The 19,220-nt window shown below is 36.5% G+C and overlaps 1 long non-coding RNA gene across 1 annotated transcript in view; it reads right to left on the reverse strand.

The window, feature by feature from the left end:
• LOC106994811 (uncharacterized) overlaps positions 1-19,220 on the reverse strand; it is a 64,755-nt gene that overhangs the window by 44,932 nt on the left and 603 nt on the right. The window lies entirely within an intron of this gene.

A 19,220-nucleotide genomic window follows, 5' to 3' on the forward strand; every position in this document is an offset into this window, starting at 1 on the left:
TTCTTTGTTTTTAATTCTGTCCTAATAGCCTCACTCTGGAAACAAACTGCTTGGGTGTTATTGATCTCTCAGATATCTGAGGGTTTCTCCGTAGCTAAAGCTCCATCTGTGCTTACAAAGTTATAATGCTTGAGGTAGGTAACCCATATGCCTTGCCCCTGCCCATGCTTTGAACTTTGTTCAAAGAAGGATGGTCAGTAACTTTTTTGTGAAGGAAAACTGAGCCCTCAAAACTCAATAATAAGAAAATACACAGTCCAGCATAAAAATGGACAAAAAGATTTGAATAGACAGGTCACCAAAGAAATCATACAGATGGCAAATAAGCACATGAAAAGATGCTCAACATTAGATGCTCAACATTAGATGCCAGGGAAGCGCAAATTAAAATCCCAGTGAGATACCACTATACACCTATTAAATGCCTACGTTTCTTTTTAATGATAATACCAAGTGCTGAGAAAGATGTGGAGCAACTAGAACTCTCATATATTCCTGGTGGGAGTTCAAAATTACAGCAACAATAATCAAATTAGTGGTTGTCAGAAACTAGGATTGGGGGAAAATGTTAATAGTTGTTTATATTCTGTGTGCTACAATACAGGTTTATGTTTTATTTCCTGTACTTCTGGTTATTTTTTTAAATTTTGTCCAAATAATTTTTTTTAAGAAAAATGAAGAAATATATACATTGTGCTAGGTAATCTCCATTTGCCTTTCCAGATAAATTCTCTTTCTTTTTTCTGTTTTGTGCCCTGAGAGACTGACTTCTATGAGCTACGTCAGCCAGGCGCTTTGCCCTCTGACTTCCTGTTGGATTAGGCTAGTGGGAGGCACCAGCAGGAGTAAGTGGGTAGGAAGAGAAAAAGGATGGGGTATTTATTCCTCTGGCTCCCTCCCTGGCAGGCCACAGGATGGCAGTGGCTGACTTTCTCTACAGAGGGCCACAGCTCCTGTCAAGGTACCTTCTACAACTACAACTTTAGCAAGCAACAGCCATCAAGTTCTTGAATTCTGGTTACTACTTCCTTTCCTCGTTCCTGTGGCCTTGGTGGTCATGGTTCCTAGCAGTTGCTATCATTCCTTGTTAATTTCCTTTAACATAGCTCACACTTTTGTAAATGGTCCCTTCATTAAATTTTTCTGAAATTATCCAATTTGAGTTTGTTTCTTTTTCTATTACATGCTAATACCTTGCTAACTCTAGGTGTTCCACAATTTTAATCAAAAAGATCTTTCTTTTGGAATCTTTAACAAAAGCCCATCAGATTAAAAAGTAGAAATTAATTCCCAGACTAAAAGTATATGCCATCAACTGTAGCACATAATTATCTGTCTATCCATCCATTTTAGCATTAGATAGCCAGACAAAGCCATTGCTGCGTACATACCTGGACTACAGTATTTGACCATTCTGTTTGGCCATAGAATTATGCTAATCAATCAGTGCTATGTATATTTTTTAAAAGGCAAAACATGCATTGTACTCTAAATATGTTGAGGACATTGCTTACTAAATTTCATAATATGACCTTTATTATAACTTATGGGAGAAACTTCTCCTATGCTTCAAGTACTTAAAAAAAAAAAAATATATATATATATATATATATATATATATATATATATGACACTGCATATCAATTCCCCCCTCTGTTTTGGTTCTGAAAAGATTCAGAGCAAAAATTATGATCCAGCTCTAGAAAGTATATAATATCTAGAAACACAGTGTTTGTGTACTACCCTCATTCTCTGCTATATTTTCTTTTTCCGAGTCTTACTTTCCCTTAAATTACATTTCTTTGTTTTCATATATATAATATAGTTGCACACATACACATATATATTTACATGTGTGTATGTGTACAAATACGTATGTGCCTGTGTATTTTTAAGGCACCTTAAATTCTTTCTGGCCTAAGCAGCAATACAAAGAGTACAAATTTACAGTCTCTTGACAGATGATTTCTATTAACTAAAGGCAAGAGTGTAGTTTAGCCACATTACTATTTAATCTCCATTTTATTAATGTAATCTAAAGATCATCTGGCCCAGAACTATTCTAACCTTAAAATGTGTGCCCTTTACAAACTGTCTACCCCTCTGAATATGTCTCTTATCCACGTATGTTGAAAGAATCTTACATAATTTCAGTTACGGTAAAGAACATTAAAATATATATATGAAATGATTGGCTAACTATAGTAATGACTAGGCTTCTTTAAAAAAATATATTTGAGGCATAAGAGTGTATTGACTAACAGCACAAACCCTTGAGTCAGACTGTCTGGGTTAACCCAATTACTAGATGTAGTAATTTGGACAAGTTACTTAAATTCTTTGTTCCTCAGTTTCCTCATCTGAAAAATGGGAAAATAGTAAGGAAGTTTTTGTGAGGATTCAATGAGATAATACAGAAGAACAGAAACTGTCAAAATAAATATTAGCTACAATTATTTTAATAAAATGGTTTTCCTGGAAAACATCTTTCCCAGAACTATCATACAAATGATGACGATTTTCAAAGATCCAACTCAAACCAGAGCAAGGCAATGGTAAAAATTCTTTATGAATAACAAGCAACATAAATAAAAAGTCACCACTTTAATTTTTTCTATTTCTGTTCATTTTGTCAAGCCACTGATTCTACAGCTACATAAGTTTATGACTAGGCATTTGTTCAAAATGCTGCATTTGATAAGGTGACTAAATCTTGTCAAAATTGTCCCAGGAGGTCTATGCCCAAAGTAATGGTATTAGTCCATCTTACCCAGTTAAACATTTTTTCCTGTTAAACTTGGGCCTTTATAACTGATTGCTTCCATATTGCATGTTTAACAAATATAAAGTCATTCCTCTTCAGTAGTCTCCTGGAACTGGTTGATGCCATTGGCATCAGCTGGTAAAGGGTGATTGTACATATCTCTTCTTAACTCCACAATTCATGTTTACACTATGGAAAGCAACAATCAGGTTTTTTGTTTTCTTTCTGGAGAGGCTTTTATTAAACATTACCAGCACATCACTGCCCCTAGTCTAAAAGAACCAGCCTTCGCAAAGTCTCAGAGTTGGAATGCCCACTATATCTTTTATAATTGTAGCCTATATCAACAGCTAGTATTAGAGGCTATCCTGATTTGCATATGTCAAATAAATGTGGTGTTTAAAAAAACAACAAAACAATTGGGTTTCTATCTGGGATATTCATATTTGTAAATCCAACTTTTTGTTCTGGTTTAAAATGTGAGCATAAGTCTTTTCAGTTGCAACAGTAACTACTGTAATGATGCTGTTTGATGATTCTTTACATCAAATTAACTTGAAAATATTGACACATGATGTAAGTACCCTTAGAAATTCAGTCTGATTTATTCAAAGAAGTTTGACTACAGAACATTTGATTTTGTTCTGGAAATTTTATAAAGGCATTTTGCCAAAAGCATTAAATATTTGATTTTACTTGTTAAGATTTGTAGGAACTCCTTTAAATTTATTATAAAAAATAACAGCTACAGCAACACATTTTCCCCTTTCATTAAGGTAGTGAAAAAAAGAACTTTAAGAGCTTTTCCATAAAAATGCTCTAAAATATTCCATTAAAATTAAAAGGCAACTGCCATATCACACGTGGTCAGATTTAACTATTCGAAGTTATTTTAGGTATATCAGCCCCCAAAGACCAAACTACCTGAGAGTCCAGCTGTGTTCAAAGTAGATAGGGATCTACAGAACTCAACCTCTACAGTGGGGTAGGGCTGGCACAGAGAGTTGTTAGATCAGAGAAGAAAAGAAGAATTCTGAGATCAATATTAGCATTCGACTCCCTGAAAAGCCTCACTTGATTACAGGATTATGTTAAGGAAACAGTCATCCTGTGATGTTCAGGGAGAAATCTATGATAGAGCAAGGAGCTTAGAACAAAAGCCCAATTCCAATAGTACTAGCCATGAGATCCCATGCCAGCAATGGTGAATTGAGAATCTTACTATCAAGTAATTTTCTAGGTTGTGGGAAATAATTGCATTTCAGTTGAAATCTTAAACTCTCATAATTACAAAAAGTATCTTTAAAACACTACAACCATATGCATATTTGTTGTTAACTATTATACTCCTTCTGGTATGGTTCTTCTTGCCTAGTTTTGTTTTATAACAATATTTATGCATTTTAAATATGGTTTAAACATCAGTGGCCACAAAGATATGTAGCTCCATGCATAAGTAACTTATTAATATATCTCTTAGGGTGGTCCGTTATACATATATTTAATTAGCTTTGGAATCAGATTGTTAAATATTTGTTTTAATGTTCCAAATATCAACAAATAAAAGTCCCCTATATTTTTCAAGAATTTATTATTGATTTTGAACTTAAATCTTAATCTTTTACCAGTATCCTTGTTAGGGTCACCTAGAACCCCAACAAACTGACATAATGTACTTTCACCTGAGTGTCAGATGCTGATGTCTTTGGAATCTTATTTTTTTGGTAGAAAAGAGAGTTATCAAAAAAAAAAGAAAAGTAAGCTAATGACCACAATTTTTTAAAAAATATGGACACAATAAGACAGTAACTAAGTTAACAAAAATAAATAAATAAATAAAAGATTTGCAGTAGTAACACTGGATTAGGCCATTGCCTTTCCTTGGAATATCCCTGTTAAGAACCTCTCAACCTTTGCTTTACAATGATTTCTTACTGTTAAGTACATCTATAATGTTAATCCTAAAAGTGAAGGATTTCTTCAAATTTACACACACCTTGTTTGCAGGCCAGTGGTCATTGGCTTTTCTTCCACCTAAACGAAAGAAGGAGCCATTTGCCATTTCCAGTCTACTCGCCTATTCATTTACTGTGAGCTCAACTCTGTTATTTGGAAAGCTGCCATACATTTATGAGAGCCTAAGGGATATTAGATGATTGTCATCTTTCTCTTGTTCCCTCCCACCCCACCAAATGCCCTGGAAGGTTGCCGCACCTGGACACTGAATTCCCTGCAGAGTCCCTTGTTACCAGAATTGTGGAAAAGTTGGACCGAGTTCAGAGAAAAGCTACTAAAATGGTTAAATGACTGAGGGGGCCAATTTATAAGGAACTCAGAAATGTTTGGTTAAGTGGTAATTATCCTAAAAAAGGTGTGGTGACTGGCATTAAGTTTAAATTCCAAGCCTTACTTGGCAAGAGGCCTCCTTTCAGGCAGCCTCTATGTTCAGAAATACTCTGAAGAAGGAGTAGAATCTTACTTTTGCTTGAGCCTCCAACTCCTGCAAAGACCACTTGGGTGGTATTCACACTCAAGTGTAGTAACCTCTATAAACAAGCACAGAAGGCAACACCACTAACGCAGAAAGCTCATGTAAGACCACTGAAGAATGCTTAAAGGAAAGTCTTCCCAGGAATCAGGAAGAACAAGCCTGGGCTGTGAAAAGCCAGTCCCCACATCCCAGTTAAGCACCTATCACACCCCACACAGTCAATATCTGTTTGATGGGTGGTGTCATTTAATAAGAACTGCCGGCTGAGTCCAAAGTATACAGGTCTGTCTGAAATACACTGCTGGGAATATTGATTCCATTACCCGACAAGAGTTTCTACTTGACCAAAGAGGAAAACCTAAGAACAACAACTATAATAGTCAAGAAAGCAGAATGAGAAAATTTCTTATAACAGCATTTTCCCAAATGTCTTCTAGGTGATGTTAGTATGTGTTATACAGATTCAAAAAGAAAAGAACCCAACAACTGGAATAAATGAAGTTAAACCTTGTGTGTTTATGATGTGTTTGTTATTATTGACAGTAAAACCCCTCAGAGCCATTAATATGCTGAAGCCTATTGTGTCTCACTAAGGAGGGTAGAGTGTACACTATTTCCTAAATTCAGTGTGGGCATGGAGTGCTTTATTCCATAAGCATGGACCTTTGTATTCACAGCCACTTCCATAATACCTTTTACAATGCTGCATTCAGTAAATGAGCAATGAAGATGAATGAGTCAACCTAGGCTAGAACACAGGTCTGAAATCCCAATCTACTCCTCTTTCCACCACATTCATATTCGAGTTACTCTTTACTTACAATGAATCTTTTCACTCTATATAAATGAAATTAAATTTGTTAACCAGAAGCAGACTGACCTGAAGTTACTAAAGCTCAAGCTTGCGGGCCTCTCATTGGGCTTCCTAGTCCCAATAACTAAGTGTGTATTTATAGTGTTGCATTTACTTTTTACTTAAGGAGGCCTCACAAAACTGTAGAGCCTTCATGTCCTGTACAACCTGCTGCTACCATATAAAATGAAAATGAGTTTTCACCAAATGTCTAAGTTGTCACTGAGATGACTGAACTGAAATTATTGATATTATGGATGAAAATATACTCTGGATTACTCAGCCTCATCTTTAAGAGATTTCATACTCCTGTGTAGCTGAAATGTAGATTCAAATAAGAAATAAATCTGAGTTCATTCTTTCTGTGCTCTTCATAATTATATTAGCTTCAACCTTCTCTCTCTTTTTTTTTTTTTTTTTTTTTTTTTGAGACCAAGTCTCGCTCTGCCGCCCAGGCTAGAATGCAGTGACACGATCTGGGCTCACTGCAACCTCAACCTCCCACATTCAAGCGATTCTCCTGCCTCAGCCTCCCAATTAGCTGGTACTACAGGCATGCGCTACCATGTCCAGCTAATTTTAGTAGAGATGGGGTTTTGCCATGTTGGCCAGGCTGGTATCGAACTCCTGACCTCAGGTGATTGCCTGCCTCAACTGCCCAAAGTGCTGGGATTACAGTCATGAGCCACCATGCCTGGCCCATCTCACTTCTTACATGCCTCTTAAGGTGTTTATCACTTCCACTATTCTGTTGTTTTCTTAAATGAGCACCTTACCCAAAATAGTCTTTCTTCCAATCTCCCCCTTCAATATTTTAAGACTATAAATCGTCACTATGAAACATCACATTGTAAATATTACTACAGTTGGAATTCCTTCTGAAGACCACCAGAAGCTTCTGAATCATTTTTTTCTATGTAGTAGGGACTGACACTTATAAACCTGAATCTATAGTGCTGCAATTTGGTGTTCTACTTCAATTCTTTAAAAACTTCACTTATTTTTGAAATTTCCTGTTGGCTGCCTGAGATAAAATAATTTCCAGCCTAATCTTCATCTTACCTCCTATCCATTTGACATTATGCCTTCAAAATGATATTTTATTATTTAATCTAAATGAAGAACACTTGATTCCAGAACATTAAATCAATAACATTAACAGACTAACCTTTGTAATTCATTTTTATCATGATTGATAAGCCAGTTTAAGCTTTCACCATAGATACTCACAGCTTTGCAGATTCCTTCTAGACTATTCATAATTTAACAAGATATTCTAACAACCACACACAAAAACATCACTTCCAACCTCTTCATGTCTTAGAGCAAATCAGGGTTTTACTCCCTCATTTTTCACATCAAACATTACAAAATTAGAAAACTGAGCACAAAGGCCAAAAGTTTTACTTGCCTCTCTTTCCTTCCCATCATCTTACTGAGTTGGTGACTATGAAAATATTCTGAGCCCAAATTAGCAGTTGTGTACTGCCAGGTCTGCCTTAGTCATTTCCAAGCCAAAGGGGACTTGACAGATACCCCCTTTACAAGTCTAGTGTTTGTAAATATCAAATGAAATGACTTCATTCAGTCAATTATTTCTGGAGAAAGCTGGCAGAATAATGTGGTAATTAAACTGAGGACTGATGGAAACTATTAAACAGGAGGGCTATTTTGCCTGGCAGTACTAGTTAATGCTTTTTATGTGTTTTTGTTTTTTAAAAATGCTTGAAATACTAGTTCATTTAAATGGAATTGCCTCTTCATTGAGATACATATTTAAATTGTTCCAGTGAAGACAGTATAAATAAAAGACAGGAGAAACTCAATTTTCTCGCATCTTCTGAGTTGTCAGTATGATTTCCTTATTTTAGATGAATTCTGAAATCAAAACTCAACCGTATTGAAATGTAAGTAGAACATACCCATATCCTAAAGCCAGAACATAATACAGTCAAGACTCAATTGCCTGGGTGCTGGGTATTCACTTCAATCTGAATAAGCTGTCTACAGCATGTTTGCCCAGTCTAGTCTAGTCTTCCTTAGGCTCCTCCAGCTGGCCACCAGCTTCATTAATCCATCCATCCACTCATTCATTCAACAATATTCAGCCACCATCTCAGGCACTGTTTCTAGTTACCTGTAATGCAGTAGTAAAAAAAAAAAAAAATCCTTTCCTACATATCTCTCCTGGTTACCTAATAGTTATGCACTCAGGGACAGACAAAAGCTCTAACAAAAAAGAACAAATTGGAATCTGAAAGCTAATGGAAAGACTTCTGAATGCTTCCCAAAGGAAAATGCAAGCTGCTAAATTACTTGTAGCTCTTCATTTTTAAGTGATTTACATACAAATAACCACCATTTTCCCAGTCTTTGATGAATGGATACAAAGGTTTAAAAAAGGGAAACTTTAATCCATTGGTAATAGTCTGAGAATGTTAGATTAAGAGAAGTTGGCAAAAATTAAGAATAACTTAGGAAAACCAAGCCAGAAAATTCCAAGGTAGAGGGAAACTGGGTGAGTTAATAACTACAAACAGCTTCCGCTATACTTCATAAATATTTCCCATTTTTCTTTGTTAGAATACATGATACTTCTATTACATATTTAATAGTATATGATAGATAAATAAACATACTGAATAAATAAGCATATTCTTTTGAAAATGCAAATATCATGGTGATGTGGAGTTAAGGACCATCAATCATCCACATTCTGCTCATATGAGCTACGTAAACATTTAATTAAATGTTTGCCACAGTTCTTAGCAAGCTTAGAAGTAATTGAAAGTAGATAGTAGTAGTTGAAATCGTAGATTCTGAAGTTATACTGTTCAAGTATTCAAGAGCTAGTATTTGAATTCTAGCTCTACGACTACCAAGCTGTGAAAGCTTGGACAACTAACTCAATCTCTTGGTGCCTCAGTTTTCTCATCTATGAAATGGAATAATAGTTGAAACTTATGCTGGGACTTGCCCTTTTGACAAAAACAGAGTAACTAACAGGGACTTGATTTATGTTTTCTTCTAAACTCAAAATGAACAAACAAATAGAATAACAATAGTTTTCAAGACACAGGATATCAGGCAACCAAGGACAGTGATCTCTAAGAGATGAGAAAAAAAAAAAAATGAGGCAAGACCTGTGATTTCCCCAGTTGACTGCCTTGAGAGTCCTCAGGCCACAGCATGTGGCAGGGGAGGGACTGGACAAATCCTAAAGGACTCCTACTTGAGGAGGTGAAGCTCAGACTGCAAGAAGAACAAGGAAATTAGAATTTGTATGACGAGGTATCAGAAAGGAGTGAGCTGCATAGAAGAATCATGAGGACTAGTAGAAAGTCTCCCTTAAAGTGATCAGCACATGTAAGTGAGGAAACTACACGAGCCAGATGCTATGATTGGAATGTTTGTCCCCTCCAAAACACATGGTAAAATTTAATTGCCAACATAATGGTATTGGAAGGTACAGCCTTTAAGAGGTGATTACGTCACGAGGGCTCCATCTGCATGGGCAGGTTTAATGCCTTTATAAAAGGGCTTCCAGGAGTGGGTTCTCCCTTGCTTGGCCCTTGCACTCTTCTGTCATGTGAGGAACAGTGTTCTTCCCCTTCAAAGGATGTCATGTTTAACAGCCATCTTGGAAGTGAACACCAGACCATTACCAACACCAAACCTGTTGGCACCTTGACCTTATACTTCCCAGCCTCCAGAACTGTGAAATAAATTTCTATTATTTATAAATTACTCAGTCCGTAGTATTCTGATATGGCAGCCCAAAATGGGATAAAACACCAGGGAAAGAACTAAGCAAAAACACCAGACCAGGCATAGTGCCTGTTCCCATCAATCACACTGGAAACCTTCACAATTCCCAGAGCATTTGGTAGAATATTCAGAAGATTCTTGCATTAGTAGCAGGAAATAATTAGTCCTTGACTAATCATTGAATAGTTAGTCCTTGACTAACCATTGCTCTGGTTATGTCACAAATTCCAAAATCAAGACTCAAAAAGATAAGCCTATTTTCAAGTAACTTAAGTATATCTCAGAGCAAAGCTCAAAAATATTTATAGGAAAACAAAAATAGCTAGCACCCAACAAGGTAAAACTGACAATGTCTTGAACCAAACAAAAGATTACCAGTCATGCAAAGTAGTAGGAAAATATAAATAATGAGTAAAAAGATTAATCAATTGAAACTTACCTAGAACTAACAGAGTTATTAGAATCAGCAGACATGAATATTAATATTTGTCATTCCTGTATTCCATATGTTGAAAAGATATAAAAATACCTTAAATAATCAAAGATACAAAAACTATCTAAATTGGGTATCTTGAGATGAGATGAAAACTACAATGTCTGTAATAAAAAATATACTAGATGCAATTAATAAAAGATTAGATATTAGAGAAAAAAATCATTAAAAATATTAGTGAACTTAAAGATGTAACAATAGAAACTATACAAAATGAAGCAAAGAGAGAAAAAAAGATGTTAAAAGTGAAATGACCATCAGTGAGCTACAGAAAAATTTCAAGTAGCTAACATGTAATGGAATCCCCAAAAGAAGAGGAAAAAAGAAGGGAGAATAAATAATATATTTAAGGAAATAATGGTCAGAAAACTTTCAAATTTGATGAAAACTATAAACCCAGACATTCAGGTATCTCAAAGAAAAGAAAAGAAAGAAGAAAGAGGAGAGAAAAAAAAAGGAAGAGAGAAAGAAAGAGAAAGAAAAAGAAGAAAGAAAAAAAAGAGAAAGTAAGCAAGCTACGCACTATACCATGGTACGTCATATTCAAATTGATCAAAAACAGTGATAAAGTAAAAATCTTAAAAGACAGAAAAAAAACACCCATTATGTAAGAAGGAGCAAAGATGAGGATGATACAAATTTCTCATCAGAAACAAGGCAAACTAGAAGAGTGGAAGAGTATAAAGTAATTTAAAAAAAAGTTAAACTAGAATTTTATATCTAGTGAAATATCTTTCGAAAACTAAGGCAAAATGAAGACTTTTCCTTCAGACAGAAGATGAAATAATTAATAAGCAGCAGACCTACACTGTAAGAAATACGAAAAAAAAAAAAAGAAAAAAACCCATAAGTAGAAGGAAAATGATGCCTGATGGAAATATGAATCTACACAAAGAAGTGAAGAACACAGGCAGTTTTATCTACATATGTAAATATATATTTTTATTTAAATCTGTTTAAAAGTTAACTTACTATTTTAGCAAAAATGATAACATTGCAGTGTGGATTTGAAGACATATGTATAAATGAAAGGTATGAAACAATAGCAAAAGGCCAGGAGAGAAAAAGTAGAAGTGTATATTTATAAGGTTCTTATAGTACATGTGGTATGATATTACCTGAAGATGGACTATGATGAGTTAAAAATACATACCAAAACCCTAGGGCAATCACTAAAATAACAAAACAAAGAATATAGCTAATAAGTTTATAAAGGAAATGGATACAGTCATTAGAAAAAGGAAAGAGGCAAAAGATATACCAAGGCTAATATTTAGCAAAAGAAAGTTATAGTTGCTATATTAATATCAGACAAAGCAAATTTCAGACCAAAATTAGAGGGAAGAAAAAGATCATTTCATTATGATAAATGAGTCAAAGAATCAAGAAGACATACAAACACAAATATTTAGTCACCTGTTATTTTTATAACAGAGTTTCACGATACATGAAACAAAACTGAGATAACTGCAAGGATTAATGAACAAATCTACAGTTATAATAGAGTATTTATGGTCTCTCAATAAATAAAAGTACAAGGAGTCAGAAAATGAGTAAGGATATAGAGGACTTAAAAACCTAATTTTGGGAGGCCGAGGCAGGCAGATCACCTAAGGTCGGGAGTTCGAGACAAGCCTGACCAACATGGAGAAACCCCGTCTCTACTAAAAATACAAAAATTAGCTGGGCGTGGTGGTGCATGCCTGTAATCCCAGCTACTCAGGAGACTGAGGCAAGAGAATCACTTGAAACTGGGAGGCGGAGGTTGTGGTGAGCTGAGATCACACCATTGCACTCCAGCCTGGGCAACAAGAGCAAAACTCTAAATCAAAAAAAAAAATTTAAAGGGAAATTATATTATGAGACATTTAAGAAGTCTTTTTTTTTTTTTTTTTTTTTTTTTGAGGCAAGAGTCTCTCTCTGTCACCCAGGTCGAAGTCCAGTGGCTTACTGCAAGCTCCGCCTCCAGGTTCATGACATTCTCCTGCCTCAGCCTCTCCAGTAGCTGGGACTATAGGTGCCCACCACCACGCCCGGCTAATTTTTTATATTTTTAGTAGAGACAGGGTTTCATCGTGTTAGCCAGGATGGTCTCGATCTCCTGACCTCGTGATCCGCCTGCCTCGGCCTCCCGAAGTGCTGGGATTACAGGCGTGAGCCACCGCGTCCAGCCAAGACATTTAAGAAGTCTTAATAAATTTAAAAGGATTTAAATTATACAAATTAAATTTTGATGACATGGAACTAAAAATAGGAATCAATAAGAGAAAGGTCTCCAGAAAATCTCCACAACATTTGGAAACTAAATAACAAAATCTCAAATAATCCATGAATCAAAAAATCAAGAGGAAATAAAAATGAATTTTGAATTGAATGAAAATAAAAACACAGCATATCAAAATTCATGGGATACTGCTACAGTGATACTTAGGGAAAAATTTATTGCATTAAGCACTTATTTAGAAAGGAAGAAAAGTTTTAAATTAATGAACTCAGTTTCCACCCTAAGAAACTAGGAAAAGAAGAGCAAATGAAATCCAAAGAAAGCAGAAGAAATACAACAGTAAAGATTAGAACAGAAATCAACAAAATAGAAAACCAATAAACAATAGAAAAGTTCAACAAAACCAAAAGTTTATTGAAGAAAAATTAAGAAAACTGATAAACCTCTAATGACAGTGACAAAACAAATTTTAAAGAGAGAAGACACAAATTACCAATATCAGTAGAGAAGTGAAATCACTACAAAGTCTACAGATATTAAAGAGGTCTCCATGCCACCCTCAGGTTTGATGGTTTGCCAGAAAGACTCATAGAACTGAGAAAAGCAGTCATACTCACATTTACAGTTTATTGCAATGAAAGGATTCTGATTAAAATCAGCAAAGGCAAAAGACACATAGGGAAATCAAGTGTGAGCTTATAGCTGTCTATGAGAAATCAAGTGTGAGCTTATAGCTGTCCTTTCCTAGTATGTTTGTGTGGACAGCACTTAATTCTCCCAGCAATTATGTGTGACAATGCATACGAAGTGTTGATTGCTAACCAGGAAGCTCACTTCGACGTGCAGTGTTCTTATTAGGGGTCAATCACATAGGCAGAAAGCACTCATATAACTGACTTTAGCTACCCAATCTCCAGCCCTTCCAGACATCAAACTGATACAGCATGGCTCAGGAAGACAAACAAACAAAAACAGTCATTTACCAAATCACGTTGTTAGCATAAACTATCTGGTAAGGCCAGAAGCCCCATGTATATAAAGATGATCTTATTAGGTGGGATATTCTAAACTCTTGGAGCTTATCTCCTAGGAGCCAGGCAAAGGCTAGTCTTTGGCAAGTGCAGGGTTTGAGCATCCCAAGCCCGCTAAGTTAACTCTTTACTGCCCAATAAAAGAGTATTATAAACAACTTTATGCCAATGCATTGAAAAGCTTAGATAAAATGGACAAGTATCTTGAGAGAAAAAACACCAAAGTCATGAAGATTATGTGAATAGCCCTGTATCTATTAAAGTTATTAAATTTGAAGTTAAAAACTTTCCCACAAAGGAAACTCCAAATGACTTCACTGGTAAATTCTATCAAGTATATAATGAATATTAGTGGCACACAGTTGGCCAAAAAATTTGAGAGACTATTTCTGAACTTATTGTGTCAGAATATTACCCTGATCCCAAATCAGACAAAGACTTTACAAAAAACAGAACTACAGACAGATGTCCCTCATGAACCTATGTAGAATTTCTAAGTAAAATATATTAACAATTAAATCCAACATATAAAAAGGATAATATATCACATCTAAATGGAGTTTATCCCAGAAATACAAGATTAGTGTAACACTGGCCACTCAATGCAATTGACTATATTAACAATCTGAAAGAGAAAAATCATAGGATCATCTCAATAGACTCCAAAAAAGCATGCACCAAAATCCACTATCCATTCTGAGAAAGGTTCTCAGAAAACTAGAACCAGAAAGGAATTTTATAAGCTGTTAAAAGGCATTAATGAAGACCTAAAGTTGACATCATGCTTAATGGTGAAAGGCTTCATGTTTTTTCCCTTGTGATCAGAATCAAGTCAGGGTATACAATGTCGCTTTTTTTAATTCCACATTTTACTGGTGGGTCTAGCCAGTGCAATAAGGCAAAAAAGGAAATAAAAAGCAAAGCAACCACATTAGAAAACAAGATGTAAAACTGTTTATTTGCAGACATGACTGTCTATGCAGACAATCCAATGAAATCCACCAAAAAATGCTATTACAACTAATAAATGTGTTTATTGTGGTTAGAGGATACAAGATCAATGAGTCCATTTTATTTCTATATTGTCTTAGCTCATTTGACTACTATAACAAAATACCTTAGATTAGGTAATTTAAAAATAACAGAAATTTATTGTTCGGTTCTAGAGGCTGGGGAGTCCAAGACCGAGGTGTTGGCAGATTTGGTGTCTGGTAACAGTTTGCTCTCTGCTTCATAGATGGAATCTTGTTGCTGCATATTCACATAGAAGGGGTAAGCCGACTCCCTCAAACTTCTTTTATAAGGACACTAATCCCATACATGACAGCCCTGACCTCATGATCAAATTACTTTCTAAAGGCCCCACCTCTTAATACTGTTACATGGAGATTAAGTTCCAGAATATGAATCTTGTGAGGTATACCAAAATTAAGACTGTAGCAGGTATAATTAAAAACTGAAAGTAAAAATAACACTATAATAGCATCATGTTATTAACTATGTAAAATAAATCTGACAGGTGTGCAAGACTTACTGAGAGCCCAGAGCTAAACTGGGGTTGTAGTACCATAGCAACCCTAATCTTACAGGAAATGAAGGGGAACTAGATATGGGTGTTTCCAGAGTGCCTTTCATGGGATACTTCTTTTACCTGGTGGTCATCCTAGTTGTCTGACCCACAACCAGGGGGTCCCTCACAGGGGGATCTTGTTTATACTGGCAGACACCCCTGTGGCTCTTGTCTGACCCACATCCACTCTATGCCTTTCTGACCACTGCTCTGGCACTGGGAGTCCAACCTGTGTTTCTCCAGGGCAAAACTTGGTCTGGGGTAGCCCCATGTTCTCCAGATGGAAGGCACAAATTCAATACACAACCACAATAGGAAGTTCAAAGATTTTTATTTACAGATCCTGGGTAAGGAGGGCATAAGGGTCAGAAAGGCAGTCCTATATCCCCAAGACGTAGGTAGAAATGAAGAGTCAGGCAAAGGAGCGGGGACAGGAAAGGAAGAGAGGCAACTGGCAGTATATAAAAGGGAATTGGATGGGTCACTTTACACTCGAGGATAAATGCTGGTAAAGCAGGGAGCTCAGTCTGTAGACGGAGGAGATGAGAAACTTTAATTAGTGCTGTAAAAGTTACAAAGAACATAGAAGTGGGCGGGTGCTACTTAGATAGGGTGGTCATAGAATGTCTATGTGAATATTTTAGGCCAAAACGTAAAGAAGCAGGAAGAATCGGCCAGACAAGGGAAAGATAATAATTAAAGGACAGCATTTGGGAAAGCCCTGGGTAGGTAGTAGAGGGTAGTAGAAAAGAAAGTCTGGTGTATTCCAAAACCCCAACGAATGCCAATTTGGCTGGATTATAGGGAGTGCAGAGTAAAGGCAAAGACAGCCTAATGATCACATAAGAGAGGTAGACAGGGGTGAGATCATGTAGGATCATGCAGAAACAGATTTTATTCAAAGTGTGCTGGGAAGACATTTTACCAGCTTTGACCAGGCTACAGACACAATCAGTCTTCATTTTTACTCTAGTCGCTCTGATGCAGAATCAGCTGGAGATTATTGTCTAAATTGTCATAGGTGGTCCCCTTCCATAAACACATAAAGATGCTAAATACTGTATAACATGTTCTTATTTATGTAAACAAAAAATATATATCACAGAGCCTAAAAGAAAGCAAAGAAGATGTAGAAAGGGGGAGTCCCTACCTAGATACAGGTCCTGGGGATTGGGATTCCTACACATAATTTGAAGACAAGATTGCTGAAATAAAGCTGAGAGTCTAGAAAAGATAGACCATGTGATCAGAGAGGATTAGAAAAACTCCAGGCACAGTGGGTCATGCCTGTGATCCCAGCAAGTGGGAGGCCCAGCTGGGCAGACCGCTTGAGCTCAGGAGTTGGAGACCAGCCTGAGCAACATGGCAAAACCTCATCTCTACAAAAAAATAAAAATATAAAAGTTATCCAGTTGATGGGTGCTGACAAGTTGATGGGTGCAGCACACCAACATGGCACAAGTATACATATGTAACAAACCTGCACGTTATGTACATGTACCCTAGAACTTAAAGTATAATAATAATAATAATAATTTAAAAAAGTTATCCATGCGTGGTAGTGGGCACCTATAGCCCCAGCTACTCCGGAGACAAAGAAATGGGAGGATCGCTTGAGTCCTGGAGACAGAGGTTGCAGTGAGCCAAGATCACACCACTGCACTCCAGCCTAGGTAACAGGGTGAGATCCTGTCTTTAAAACAAAAGAAACAAACAAAAAAAAACACAAAACCTTAAGACTGTTGCTTTGGAAAAGCAGTAAGGAAGCTTGCTATCTGTGAGTAATATTACTATTATTGTTTTTTGTTTACATAAAAACATATAACATGTTTTTATTTACATAATCAAAAAATACATCATAGATCTTAAAAGAAAGCTACAGAGATGTAGAAAGGGGGATTCTAACTAAATATAGATCCTAGGGATTGGGTCTCCTTCACTTATTTGAAGACAAGATTGTTGAAAATAAAGTTGTGTATAATTTGTATATAAATAAAGACAATTACAAAACACTGAGACCTGAGTCCTGTATCATATATGGGGGTGGAACCCAAGAACCAAATTTACAGTAGAAGCTGAAAAAATTACCTTAAATCTGGTTTAAAACAACTGAAACTTTAGGATCAATAAAACCAATCTGTAGAGACACTTCCTCAACCCAGGGAAGAGAAGACTTCTGCAGAACAAAGAATTTTGAAGATAAATTCCCACTTAAATATTACACATCATTTGAAGAAACTAGCCACCATGAGGGAGAGCCAACAGAAACAACAAACAGGAGATTTAGAACCTAGCAAACTGGAAATTATAACTTTATACAGACGGATTTTATTATCTTTTACTACATGTCACTTTTGCTTTGGTTCTCATTGACGGCCAATGCAAAACCTTTTAAAATATCCTAATTTACATCTCTATTAAGATTACGGATAATTTTTGAAATTCCCCCAGAGTGAACTAAAGAACATTTATGTGTAAAATTCAACATGGGGCACACAAGGTGGTTTATTGTTATTAGATGAACTAGATGGTGGTTGCCTGCAAATGGGAAACTGAATTAACTACCAGATTGACACTGATCCCCGTCTACTACTTTGGAGCTAGATAATCTATAACTTGAATATACTTAGTCTTATGTTCAGAAACTGGAGGCAACTGTCTCCTCCAGTCCTCTTGGATGGCATTTTAATTGTTTAATGTTATGAAAACTGAGTACACATTTAAAATGACGCATCTGCAGCATCCCCAAATTTCAGAAACCACTTTAAGTTTAAAAGCTCAGATTTACATGGGAAATTCCAAACATCCTTCACTTTCTGATCCCTTACTAAATCTGAAGTACTCCTTTCAACTTTTCTTGACGTGTTTTATTTTGTACTTTACTCCTTTCTTTCATTTTGCTTAAAAATATCAACACACTAAAGCCAAAGTATTTTAAAACGTAAGCCAAGATGAAGTGTTTTGTTGTTCTCACTGCAAAAATAGTGAAAGAGAAGCATGAAAAATAGTATAACTAGGTATCTCTTAAATCATCCTTATCTATGTGTATTTTGACAACGCTTGCATCTTTTAATCTTTGCAACCCTACTTCAAATGAGGAAATGGGGTCTCAGGTTAGTGTCCAAGGCAGAACCCGAACTACGGTATTAGGACTCCAGGCAGGATCCTAAGAAATGCCTTCTCATCCCCCAGTGCCGACATTTTATAATGTCTTCTCTGAAAAATAGATTTAAAGGGGAGACATTTAAGAAATCCTGGCTGGGCGCGGTGGCTCACGCCTGTAATCCCAACACTTTGGAAGGCCGAGGCGGGCGGATCGCCTAAGGTCAAGAGTTCGAGATCAGCCTGGCTAACATGGTGAAACCCCGTGTCTACTAAAAATACAAAAAATTAGCCGGGTGTGGTGGCGGGCGCCAGTAATCCCAGCTACTCGGGAGGCAGAGGTTGCAGTGAGTCGAGATCGTCCCATCGCATTCCAGCTTGTGCAACAAGAGCGAAACTCCGTCTCAAAAAAAAAAAAAAAAAAAAGAAGGAAAAAAAGAAAAAGCAATCCTTTAGTAGGAAAGTTATATATTATAATTATTCACAAAGGAAACAACCCAAAGCAAAAGAAATCTGGGAGGCGCTCCGGCCTGCGAGAGACCTGGTTATGCCTGTTCCCTTTTCGTTAATTATACCCCACCCCTTTTAAATGTTTCTTCATCATCAAAATCCTAAATCTGATCATTTCCTGAGTCAATCTGAAGGATGCCTCCAGCGCTGTGCACACTCCCAGCAAAACACAACGATTTCAGGGCAAACTAAGAGCCACAGAGAGCACCGCTCCCGCCCTGCAGGTACAGGACCCAAAAGGCACTCTGATCTCCCGTTTCCGCCACCGACTCGTAGCTCCTTCCCAAATACCTGTTTATCTCCACTCTCATCCCCATCGCCATTTCCCCCCTTAGCTCCTGAAGCGATTAACCAGCAACAGTGAGAAACGAGAGAGAGAACGAGCGCAAAGGCAAGCCTGGGGGAAACGAATGT

Source organism: Macaca mulatta, chromosome 1 (assembly GCF_049350105.2).
Source record: "Macaca mulatta isolate MMU2019108-1 chromosome 1, T2T-MMU8v2.0, whole genome shotgun sequence".
NCBI lineage: Eukaryota > Metazoa > Chordata > Mammalia > Primates > Cercopithecidae > Macaca > Macaca mulatta.